This window comes from Parasteatoda tepidariorum, chromosome 9 (genome assembly GCF_043381705.1).
Source record: "Parasteatoda tepidariorum isolate YZ-2023 chromosome 9, CAS_Ptep_4.0, whole genome shotgun sequence".
In the NCBI taxonomy this organism is placed as follows: domain Eukaryota; kingdom Metazoa; phylum Arthropoda; class Arachnida; order Araneae; family Theridiidae; genus Parasteatoda; species Parasteatoda tepidariorum.
Window position 1 is genome coordinate 41,020,546 of NC_092212.1, and position 12,484 is coordinate 41,033,029.

Here is a 12,484-nt window from a genome sequence, read left to right on the forward strand (position 1 = left end):
CTAAAATCACGTTTTCGCTATTTTTAATGTGGAGAAAGTGGTTTGGTAATAATTTATGGAGGAATTTTGTTATTTTTTTAAACCTTGTATGGTTGTGTTATGAAAATTCTTAGAATGGTTTTCATTGTTAAGAAAATTGCATTGCATTTGTAAATAAAGTGTGGAATATAAAACTCTATTTCATTACAAAAGTCTACATTGTGCACATAACATTAAATCCTTCTGCGTTATTTATTATTCGATTAATGTTTCGAAAATCGCTTTTATTGGGGAATTATAACTTCACTGGAGAAAATTTTTTATTTTTGGAAGTTTTTATTTTTTTATTTATTCGCATTTTCTAAAAGCTTTTTTGTAAATATTAAAAAAATATATATGATGATTTTTGAAATTCAAATTTTCGGTGGAATTTCAGCGATTATGCTTAGGTTTTTAAATTTCAGTTTTGTTATTTTCTATGAAACTACATTTTTCGATTTTCTTCGAAATTGAAAATTTGAAAATATAATTTGATTATTACACAATAAAACTAAGACGATAGTTATTTTTTGCTTTGCGAATTAGCAGTTAATTCACTAAAAAAGCTAACACATTAATAACTTTTACTCTAATCATCAGATTTTCATGCACAAGGACTCGAAAAGATATGAGTGCCTACTTTTGAGTTACTAAATTAGACTCCAAAACGTACTTTCACTGAATAAACATATATTCTTTCTTCGGATTTGAATTCTTAACATTTAGAACTTGGGGCAAGGGAGTAATTTTATTTTGTAACCGTAGTTGAACAACAGTCGACCAAATTTTGAGTGTACGACTACCAATGTTCACCTCCGTAGTCTTGTAATTATGAACCTAATCCAGAAAATACAAGAACTCTTGAATCAAGTATTGGGATAAATTTTCCTTCGTGGAAGACTTATGGTAGAATTAACCCGCAGTTGTGTTAAACGAAGAGGAAAACTACGAAAACCTCTCACGGTTAGCGTGACGGTAAGGAAACTCTTACCCATGTTCCGTCTACCACTGAGGATATTTTAGTCCTGTGGTCGGTGTGAGCTGTGTGTAAAATTCATATCGACCAGCTATTTCTGGGATTCGAACCCAGGTAACCTCATTGGGAGGCGAGCGCTCTATCCCCCGAGTCATCACGGTAAGGGGGCAATTTGGAAAATATGGTGCTAATAGTTTAAGCAACAGAGAGGTCGAAAGTTCGGCCCCCTTTGTAGCGCTTTCCTTTTTCGGGCATTTTGCCATATTTCTGGAACTAATTAAACGAATCATTGTTGATTTGCAATATTTTTTAAAAGAATTTATTTTTAGTATAATAATGCTTTTACTTTGAGATGGGCTGACTCAGTGGAGTCTGATTTTCTTGCAATTAATGAAAAGAATTGGAGATCAAAGATAAATCGGAAGTCGTCATGGAGAAATCTTCAGAGGAAGGCATTGGCTCACATTGGGCTGTGTGACCAACTATGATGCTGAATGCTTTTACTAATAGAATTGAATAAATATTATCGCCTCTATGAAACAATGGAAGTATATTTCTTCCATCGTTTAGATAAATTGAGATAACTACGTAAATTATTATTATTATTGTATTTGCTTACGGGGACCATAATAAACAAAACTCAATTTCTTTACAAGGTAGAGATGCCTTGATGAAATCAGTCCCGCAGTGGGCTGATCGTTAAGACACGGTTCCCAGCAGATCACAGAAGTCAAGCATCACTGGCTGCGGTCAGCGTGCGGGTGGGTGACTACTTGGATCAGTCTGCGTAGGGACCAAGGGTGTGCGGTATTGGTCCTCGTTAAACTGTTGTACCTTAAAGTGCTCGACTTCGCGCGCAGGTCGTCGGGCTACCGAAGCGGGGGTGCCATCCCCTCCGCAGAGGATCAAAATTGTGATGGCATGTCTTCGGATCATCCTCCGGGATGTTTCCCAGACCGTCGCCAATAGCCCATTGTGCAGCTCTAGTGCGACGTAAATTAACAACAACCTTGATGAAATTATTATTTTCGCCAGCAAGAGCTACTTGTGTACTGATCAAATCTGGTACTTTATATAACTGTATGCTCGTATAAAAAATCAATACCACAGTCACAAAAGTTTTTGTCAACTTTAAGGTAACTATTGTAGCTGTGGTAAAGCATTCATAATTGGACGATTTTATTAAAACCTTTCAAAACAGGAAATATTTATTACCTAAATTATTTTAAGCTCAATTTTTCGTGTGTAGTATTATGTGTAACATAAGTAGAATAAGAAGGGAAATAATTTATAGAATATTTTCATGTTTTAGTTGACTATAGAATATACGTAGTGTCTTGTAATTTTTTCTGCTTTTATAGTAGGAAACAGTGTTCTGATTTCAAAATAATTTATGCAATTTTTATTGCTTAAATCCATGATTAACCAACAAAGTTTTTGATTGTACAAATAACACTTTATAAACCTAAGAAACTGATGAATAGAACTCCAAATTAATGCAATTTTAATGAAAAATCGAATTTATTTGCTTATAATTTCCATCACTCTTAACTAATAATTGGAAAGAACTAATCTAAGGTAAAGACTTAATTGTAATGCGAAGATAACAATAGTTTCTTTATTTCCCTTTTCAACTAGTAGCTAGATCCTTTTTATTTATTGATTTAAAAGGATTAACTCTTTTTTTTTTCGATAAAAATATAACATATCATTTAAGTATTTTGTTATCTTCGCTTCGGCTGAAAGAATTCAAAGTAAACCTTTGTAGATACGTTTTCTTTTTCTATTCTTGGATGTATTTAATCCCCAAACAGGATTAATTTTACGGGTTTTTATTGTAGAAATTAACTATTATTATCGTCTATAGATAAGCTTAAAACAGTTGAGGATGTTAATAATAATCATCTTTATTTTATTTTGTCCATATATTTCATGAGAAAATTAGTTTGTTTTTTTTTCATCTTGAATTTTCCTCTTGTGTGCAATGATTTTAAATACTGATTTGAGCTCCAAAAAATTATAGGTTATTTTTTTCATCGTGAAGTATTTTCGAAATATTTTTGGAAAAATTTATATTTTGTTTCCTTGGAACATTTAGAAAAAGTTAAGTTTCACTTAATCCTTTAAGATTTGCCACATAATATATTTTAATAAATTTTGTACAGAAAGATTGTTTTTGAAATGCTTAGTTGAAATAAGTAAAAAATATTACAATTTACAATTTAATAATTTATGGTTCTGAAATACAGAAAGAACCACCGGTGTCTTTTTCTGCGCCAGAGTAAACACCTAAAATTTTTGCAATTCTTAAAACAAATTTATATATAGCTTCCGATAACAGGTTTCGATTATTCCTTGTAATTATTCAGAAATGCTTTAAGTGCTTATTTCATTTGCTTTAATAAATTTAATTCCGATCAAAATAGTGTAATAAAAGCAAAATAACCAGAATATGCTATATGAGACAGACAATAAGCAACTAAAAGGTACATAAATTAAGTGCAATTTCAAATACTGAGTAAAATTTGATCACTTTCTGTATTCATTAAAATGGACAAAATGCTCCTTAATAATCACGATTCCTTTTCAATGACTTCTTATTTTCAGATTTCTCTATAGTAAATATAATAGACATTGACATTAAATCCTATCTAGCCGATGATAAACACTTTATAGAAAACGATAATACTAGGTTAGTATTCCACTATTTACTAATTTTCCTCTCATTACGAACGCGCAGACAATAAATTAATAAATTGAATTCCGATCAAAATAGTGTAATAAAAGCAAAACAACCAGAATATGCTGTATGAGACTGACAATAAGCAACTAAAAGGTACATAAATTAAGTGCAATTTCGAATACTAAATAAAATTTGATCACTTTCTGTATTCATTAAAATGCATGAAATGTTCCTTAATAATCACGATTCGGTTCCAATGACTTCTTATTATCAGATTTCTCTATAGTAAATATAATGGACATTGACATTAAATCCTATCTAGCGCCTGATAAACACTTTATAGAAAACGATAATACTAGGTTAGTATTCCACTATTTACTAATTTTCCTCTCATTACGAACGCGCAGACGATAAATTAAACATCATATTGGATGGATCAGTTTTTACATCTGGCAGCAAGGTGTAATGAAGCTTGGTGCCATTCTTATGGGTTTTTACCCTTTCTATTACGTTTATCTCTGTGTGATATCATTCTATATTTGTTTATTTTAAAACGAATTAAGTGTGTAAAAACGCACGAAACTTGTTTGGAACTCACGCAGTAGCAAGAGGTGCGCCATTTTGGAGATGTTGGCCCGTGTGTAATTATTCCAGGGAAGAAGAACAATTTTTGAAATTGCTGATTTGTTGATTAGTGAGATTGGTTGGGCGTTCTCTTTCTCCATTTAAACTAAATATCACATCCTTATAGCGAATTTCCACAACCGCACGTTCCTTTGTTTTAAATATTAATGTTGACTGCATGTAATAATGATTGAACAATATAAATTCACTTTCTTATTTATGAATACTATTATGTGATTCTAAATGAAGTTGAAAGAACTGAATGACTTCATGAATGTGTTTTAGGAAAACTTTGTATTGTATATCTAAATTTTGAACTTAGATTTTTATGGAAGAAGGGGTAATTTAGAGTTTTTGGAGCTCGCTCCAAAATGTTCTAACACTGCCATTTGAAAACAGATTTAAAAAAAAGTTTAATCGGTTATAATCTTAGAAAAAGGGTAGCGATAATCCATCCTTGTTTTTCTTTTCGTAATAAAAAATCCATTTTGTGTTTAATTGAAATGCTTTTTTAAAAAAAAAATAGTGCGTGGAGTCCCTCCGCGCGGAAGCAGTTAAACTTCGTAACCTGCGGCGTTAATTGTAGAAGAATCAGCAGTCGTAGAAGGATCACTAGTTCTATTCAACGACTCTTTTTCCTGCTCCGCTCGCTTCCGTGCTCTGTAATCACGGTAATATTGTGCATTTTTCCCTCGTGGACCTCTTGAACCAGTGGAAGTGCTTGTGGTTGCCTCATCATCTCGCCCTGGAAAATGTATTTGTATTAATAATGTATGTGAATGCGTCATAATGTAATTTCAGAAGAGAAAACCTAACAATCAATTGATATTCACAAGAGACGTACCTTGACATAACCTTAAATCCGTCGCATTGTCCGTGGGATTGTTTTCACTCATTTTTTACAATTGTTATCCACTAAATTTGAAAATAAAAAATACTACCCTATTAAATTATATGTGTATCAAAACAAACTAAAAAAATATTTATAGAAAAACAATACTTTTATGACTTTTATTATTTTTATGCTAGTGAGAACCACAGCAATATGGAAATGAATGAGAGAAAACTGGATCCTACCACGTGATTTTCCGTCCAATAAAAATGTATCGTTAAACGTTTAACGCGACCTTGTTGGAAGTCGTATAAGAAGTATAACTTCAAAAAAAAAAAGAAGAAAAAATCTTCATTTTAGCACAAAATATTTCATTGCGCTGCACCGACTGCATGATCAAACCAAATTCAGCAAGCATGTTCCTTAAGTTTCTAAAAATCGTGAACTGTACCTTATTATTCTGACGACCGGCCTGTGTAGGGAGCATGAACTGTCCTTGTATCAGAAATGTTCTGGGTTCAAATCCCAGGCAAAGGCATGGATGTTCTTTCTTTCTCTGTACTATCTGTCCTTACTGTGGGAGCGACGTTGGCCCACATAATATGGTGCCCCTGCAAGAGAGGTCAACAAAATCGCCCTGTATATGCCTGAATTGACGGATGTTAACACAGGTGGGCATTAGGGGAAAAAATTATTCCATAAGATTTCATTTTTTATTGTGGATTTTTTCTGATAGAATTATTTAAAATATTGATGAATGAGTTGGATACCTGTAAGTGACGTCATCGTAGGTAAATTGTGGCATCGTAGGTAAATTGTGGCATAAATTGTGGCATGAATGAGTTAAATTGTGGCAGAAGCCAATCAGGTTCAACACACAAGTGTTACATCGCTTACAGATCTCCAACTAAATCTGATTCAACTCCTATGGTTAAGCATTATCACATCACTTCTTCTGAGTTTGCTAATCTCAATCGGGTACTTGCACTTCGAGAGGGTCAAGCATACTCACACATTACATAAGCGCCAGATTGTTTATAAGCGAAATGTCCTGTCAAAGTTGAGCTAAGTTTTTTCACGTATGTTAGAATATTAATTAACGTGAAGTTAATTAAATGCAGCTCCATATCGCACATTAAATTTGTTAAAATATAATTTTTTCTTACAATTATTATTTGTTTATGTGCCGACCGGCCTGTGTGGGGGGCAGGGAACTGTCCTTGCATCAGAAAGGTTCTGGTTCGAATCCCGGGCAAGGCATGGATGTTTCTTTCTCTCTGTGTGTCCTTTCTCCTTCGTGTGGGTGAATGTGACCCGCCTTATAAACGGGTTTGTGGTTGGGTGAATGGTGTGGCAGAAGTCGAATTCCTGACCATAGATGGCGCCACTGAAAAACAGGAACAATCGCACCCTCTCTGCCTTAAAAGAAAAAGAAAAAAAACATTTATGTATTTTATTGTAACACGTGATATAGTAGTTTATGTTATACATGGCTCCATGACTTTGTGTTAAGTAAGAAATATATGGTGTCAGAATTGAAATCATTGTGAAAGAATCTTTGTGAAGGATTATAGAACGTATAGCTGGCACTGACGTCATAGGTCACGTGTGTGTATCCGTTATATTCTTCTTTTTGATGTTCAAGAACCCAATTGTCAAGCAATTTGACGATATATTTTTGTGAATGTCTGGTTATCTTTTTATTCAAAATATAATTCGTTATTTAAAAAATTTTTAAATTTTTATAACTAATTTAATAAGTTTACTCGATAATCAAGTTATTTTAATTTTTTTTTTTGTGATATTCTCATGCAATGTGTAAATATCAAAATATATTTCGATATTTATATATTCTTAAAATTTATCTGACAGAATTATTTAGTAACTTTAATTGCTATGAATTTTTAATGCGTACTAATTAATTTAATTTATGAACTAATTATTACGATAAAATTATTTTGATTGTTACGATTTTTTTATGTTAAATTCTTTTACCTTTTCCTTGATTCCCTTAAAAAAAAAACAATCAAAATATAGTTCAAAATTTTTTTACAGTTTATTTTTATTTCAATATTTTTTTACTACCAGAGTAATTATCTTAGTAGCATAAAAAATAAATTAATTTAACTTTTGTATATTTTGAAACCTTAAACATATAAAAATATTACGCTATTCTCTATTTTTTAAAACTTTACATCGTAGAAGAAGCATAAAAAATAAATTTATTTAACTTTTGCATATTTTGAAAATTTAAACATATGAAAATATTATATTCTCTATTTTTTAAAACTTTATATCGTAGAAGAAGCATAAAAAATAAATTGATTTAACTTTTGTATATTTTGAAAACTTAAACATAAGAAAATATTAAATTATTCTCTATTTTTTAAAACTTTATATCGCAGAAGAATTAATGTAACACTTTATTTTCCTTGTAAAATTTCGTAACGTTTCACCTCCATCAACTTTTAAAAAACACGGAAAGTTCTGAGTCTGTTGACGAAATATTAAATAAGCAATTACTTAGTCAAATATTTATCAAAATACCTTAATTGAATAATAAATGTTGCCTAACAAATGTTTGAACCCACCTTAATAATATTACCGTAATAATTGTTTATTAACTTGAAACCTTGAGTTTTTAAAAACCTATTTAAGATAATAACGAATGTTATTTTTTGTAAAAATGTTTTTAAATGTAGTTTTAAGTGAACGAAAGCGTGCTCATTCTGAATTTGAGAAGAAGACATAATTCTGTTCTTATAATTGAGGAAATAGTTGAAATCTAATTTCTTTCTTGCTTTTTTTTCTTTTAACCTAAATTTCGGAATTGCTCCTTATAGAGCTATAAATTATCATCATTCAGACATCTGATACCTTTACCGAGTAAAAATTTAATTAATATATATATATGTACCATTTGGAAGAAAATGACGGGGACTCGACACTATAACGACATAAACCCATATTTATTAAAATTAATAGGAGGTAGGGCCTACTTTGGCAACGATCACAGCTACAACCCTTGTGGGCATGCTTTCCACTAAATTAGCCTAGTGGCAAGAGGAATTTCCTTCCCAATCAGCATTTAACAGGAAGCTCCATAGTTCATGCTTGCTTTTGGGGAGTGGGGTGCAGGTCCTCAACCGACGGTCCAATTCGTCCCAGAGATGTTCAATTGGGTTAAGATCAGGGCTCTGCGCCGGCCACTCCATGCGTTTAACGTTGTTGTTCACATGCCAATCAAGAGTCCTCCTTGCAACATGGGATCTTGTGTTGTCGTCTTGACACAAGCAATCATCCATACCACCATAGCAATCGTCCATAATCATCCAGCAATCATCCATACCCACAAGGTAGGAAGGACATGATTGTTGAGAATATCACAGCATCTATCGGCATTCATCATACCATCAACCTTCACCAGTGGACCAGCCCCATACCATCAATCCTCCTCCACCAAACTTTACAGTTGTCCCGTCACTTTCTTCCAGACACTGTATAAACATATNATGAATATGCAATATATATATATAGTTTCAATAAAATTTCACAAATACTGATTAGAAATTACTTTTCACTGTCAGAAATTTTGGCATGCCTTGAATCACTGAATCATAATATCGCTGTACCATGATAAAATTTGCAGAAAACTTTGTACGGTTCAACTTTAACAAAAGTATGAATTAACTTAATACATTATAAGAGTTGCTGAAAACTTGCATGTTATTCTTAGATATTCGAGAGATTTTGAACCATTACGTAAGTAGATTCTGCGCGTTGCAGTTACAACAGAACTCTCAGTCTGAGCAGGTTCTACGAAATTGAATGCGCCAGGTGTGTATTACATGAATTGCAATTATGGTTCAATGTTGAATGGAGATTTCTGACAGTATCGAGGGTACTATTTCTATTTTTTTTAACAAGGTGTCTTACTACGAAGCGCGTCCGGAAAATGAGACCTGAAATTTATCACCAGTTTGTAAAGACATATGGTGAATTAAATTATTCAATAATGAACAACCCTCTGTTCATTATGCAACAGTGGGCAACTATCTGTTTTCAATTTTTTTTAATGGTTTGATTGCAAAAGTGAATGAAAAAAGTCGTGAAAATCGACAGCTTTCAATAAGAGTACTTTGATAAGTTTTCATAAGTTTCGAAAACTGTTTTGCATGAGATTGTCGCAAATTCATGCTATCTATAGCATTATAAACGTATGATATGGAAAAACATTAATGCAGTATTGAGTTCAAAGCACCCATATCTGCAAAATTTGAAGCCTACATTTAAACCTTAGTGATATTTTTTGATACTTTTATGAAATAAACTTTTTTCTTTAAAAAGTTCCTTACCATAATTAATAAAATGTATTTATAAAATCAATATAGGGGTTAAAAACATGTAAAAAAGCTTCATAGCTTGTTTTTTTAATTATACTATTGGTTTACACAGAGATGCCAACTGCTCCAGACACGCCAAAATAATTTTAAAAAAATTGTAAATAACTACAAACTAAATTTTGCAAATGTTTGACTATTTTTGCTTTGCTTTTTAAAAGGTATAGCATGACATAACTACTAAGCCTATGAATTATTTAGAAATAGCGGTGGATTAAAATCTACTAAATTCAATTTATTAAACCAAGAATCACAATTGATAAACTACCACTTTAAAATACATGTTTGCCGTCCGGAGCAAGTTGGCATCTCTGGTTTACGCTATAAAATGCAGAAATCTAATCCTTCTTTTGTTTAGAATTTTCTACAAACGAATTTCTAAAACTAATGATTATAATTCAAACAATAAAAAGAAAACTCAATTCTAACAACAAACGATAAAATATATTCCATTGTTTATAAATTCAATCTCAATTCTCATAAACGTAAAAGTACATTGTTTCTTCTAACACACAGAGAGAGAGAGAGAGAGAATGTCGCATAATCTTCGAATAACGAATTAACGTTTGCACAAAAAAATTTTATGAAACTTTATTGATGTAAATCGCTGTAAATGAGTTTTGATGGCAAATTTCTCAAAAGATGAAACTTATCTTTTAAGCTAACTTTTTTTTTAATTCCCCGCTTTTAATTTTTGTGGTGTAGATTGCTTTTTTGTGATGTAAGGATTACAAACCAAATATCACGAATTCTGCTTACTTCTTTTCTCTGATGAACTCCCAGAAGTAGTGTTTATCTTAAGTGTTTAATTTTTTCACCACTGTCACGTTTTCCTATTTTATCATTAAACTTTCACTTTTGCTGGAGCATTTGAAAACAAGGATTATCTGTTGTGACTTACTAAAATATATGAAATAGATAGCACATGAAATAATATCTATTGTATATTCGATACGTTACCTTAAAAAGCTATCACTGTTGAGCGTAGATTTCCTTCCAAAATCCTTCTAAAATCATTCAACACTCTCTTCATCTGCTGATCGTGCTTTCTGAGAATCATTCCATTTTGAGAACAATTCTAATAGCCGATGAACGACCTTTCTAATATCCCATTCGTACCCAATGTTTTGAAGTCCATTTTGCACCCTGAGTTCCTCATCCGAACCCCGTTTCTAATCTTCCTTCTTTCATTATGTTCTTAAGGATTTTGTTTCTCTTCTCCACAACTGTTTGAACAACTGTTCTTATTGCAACATGTTAGTCTCGTTACTTTTCTACTTTAATTTTGTGTTTAGACATTGAGGAAAGTTCCTCAATTCATCTTTTAATTAACTTAACATAAATGGGAAAGCGTAAGTTAACAGCATTTTTTACAGTCATAAATGTACTTTTGAATAAATCCGTGTATGTTATATTATTGTGAAAACTTTGCTGTGAAAAAGCAGGAATCTTTTACTATTTCTTTAAATTACTGTCATTCTAAGAGTAAACAAACTTCCGCTTTTTTTTTTGTTTGTTACATTTGCTACAAATTTTATCGTGATTATCGAATAAAAACTATAAAACAATGTTTTCAAAATAATTTCTGTTCGCAAAGATAACGTAATGGTGTTAAGACAATAAATAAATTAATTAATGATTAAAAAAAACTCTCCCGAGCAAATATTATTAAGTTAGTTTAATATGCAACAGGAAACATTGTTTCCCCATCTAATTACAAACTTTGTAAATAATTTTTAAATTTCGTCAATTTAATTGGTTTCCTTTTCCACCGGAAAGAGTATTTTTCCATCTCTTTCCATTTTTTTAAAATTAGTTTTTACTTAAGTTAATTAGTTTTTTAAATTAGTTTATAATTGTCGGCTGTTTCTAGAACAACAAAACAAAGAGTAAAAGGAAATTCCAAATAAAGTACATTGCTAAAAATATTGGTGTTAAAAGAAATCGTGTGAAGTTACTGCAATAGAGTCTAATGAGCACAATTTTGGTAATTTTGGATTTCCCCTCCCCCTTCTTTGCCAGCAAAACTAAGCGCATCAACTCCCCTCCCCCGATGTTTGAGTACTTAGTAAAGTCGCAACACCCTGGTTTTTAATAACTGTATAAGTATAAAAAATATTTAATAAATCTCATATAAATATAACTTTCAATGAATATGCAAGAAAAACGTTTTTACGCTACTAGGAAACCCTTAGTTGATCCTAAAAATCTTCAATTAAAAAACAGAATATTAGGCAAATTTATTTTATTTATTGGGGCACAGACACATGCAGGCTTGTGTGCTTAGTTTCGTAAGTACGATTTATAAGCCTGTGCCAAGTAAAACAGATAACACAGTTCTGAAAAAAACAGTGCGAGAGTACATCTAGGGGTTACGGCGAGATTTGAACCCGCTACCTTTACTCTGCAGAGCACTCATGGAGGCATCGTTCATGAAATCTATTTATCATAGTTCACAACTGTATCTATGTTTGTATTTATCTATGTATTATATCTATTTTGTATAATCAATAAACTAAAAAAATTGAAGCATTCAAATTAATGGTCTTTTTTAAAATATATTTATTAGTATTTTCAATGAAGATATTTTTTTAGGAATCAAAAGATAGATTTTAAAATATCTTTAGTCTTGAGAAATGCTATATTTTTAAAAGAAAAATTTAATTGAATTTTCTCAATTATTCTCAATTTAGGAATAGTTTTGATAAAAGCCAGATGATTTCAATTGAATCATTTCAGTTTCTTGAAATCGTGTAATTTCAATTTAACGTAATTTTAATTTTTCTTTCGAAATAGGTTTAACAAATAAAAAAAAACTCTTCAAAATTAAACCATGCTCTAAAAATAGTTTAAAATATACAATATATTATATTAAGTGTATGCCGTAGATAAAATTAAACATTTTTTATTGAAATTTTGAAATCGAATTATATCACAATATCTGCGTCCCA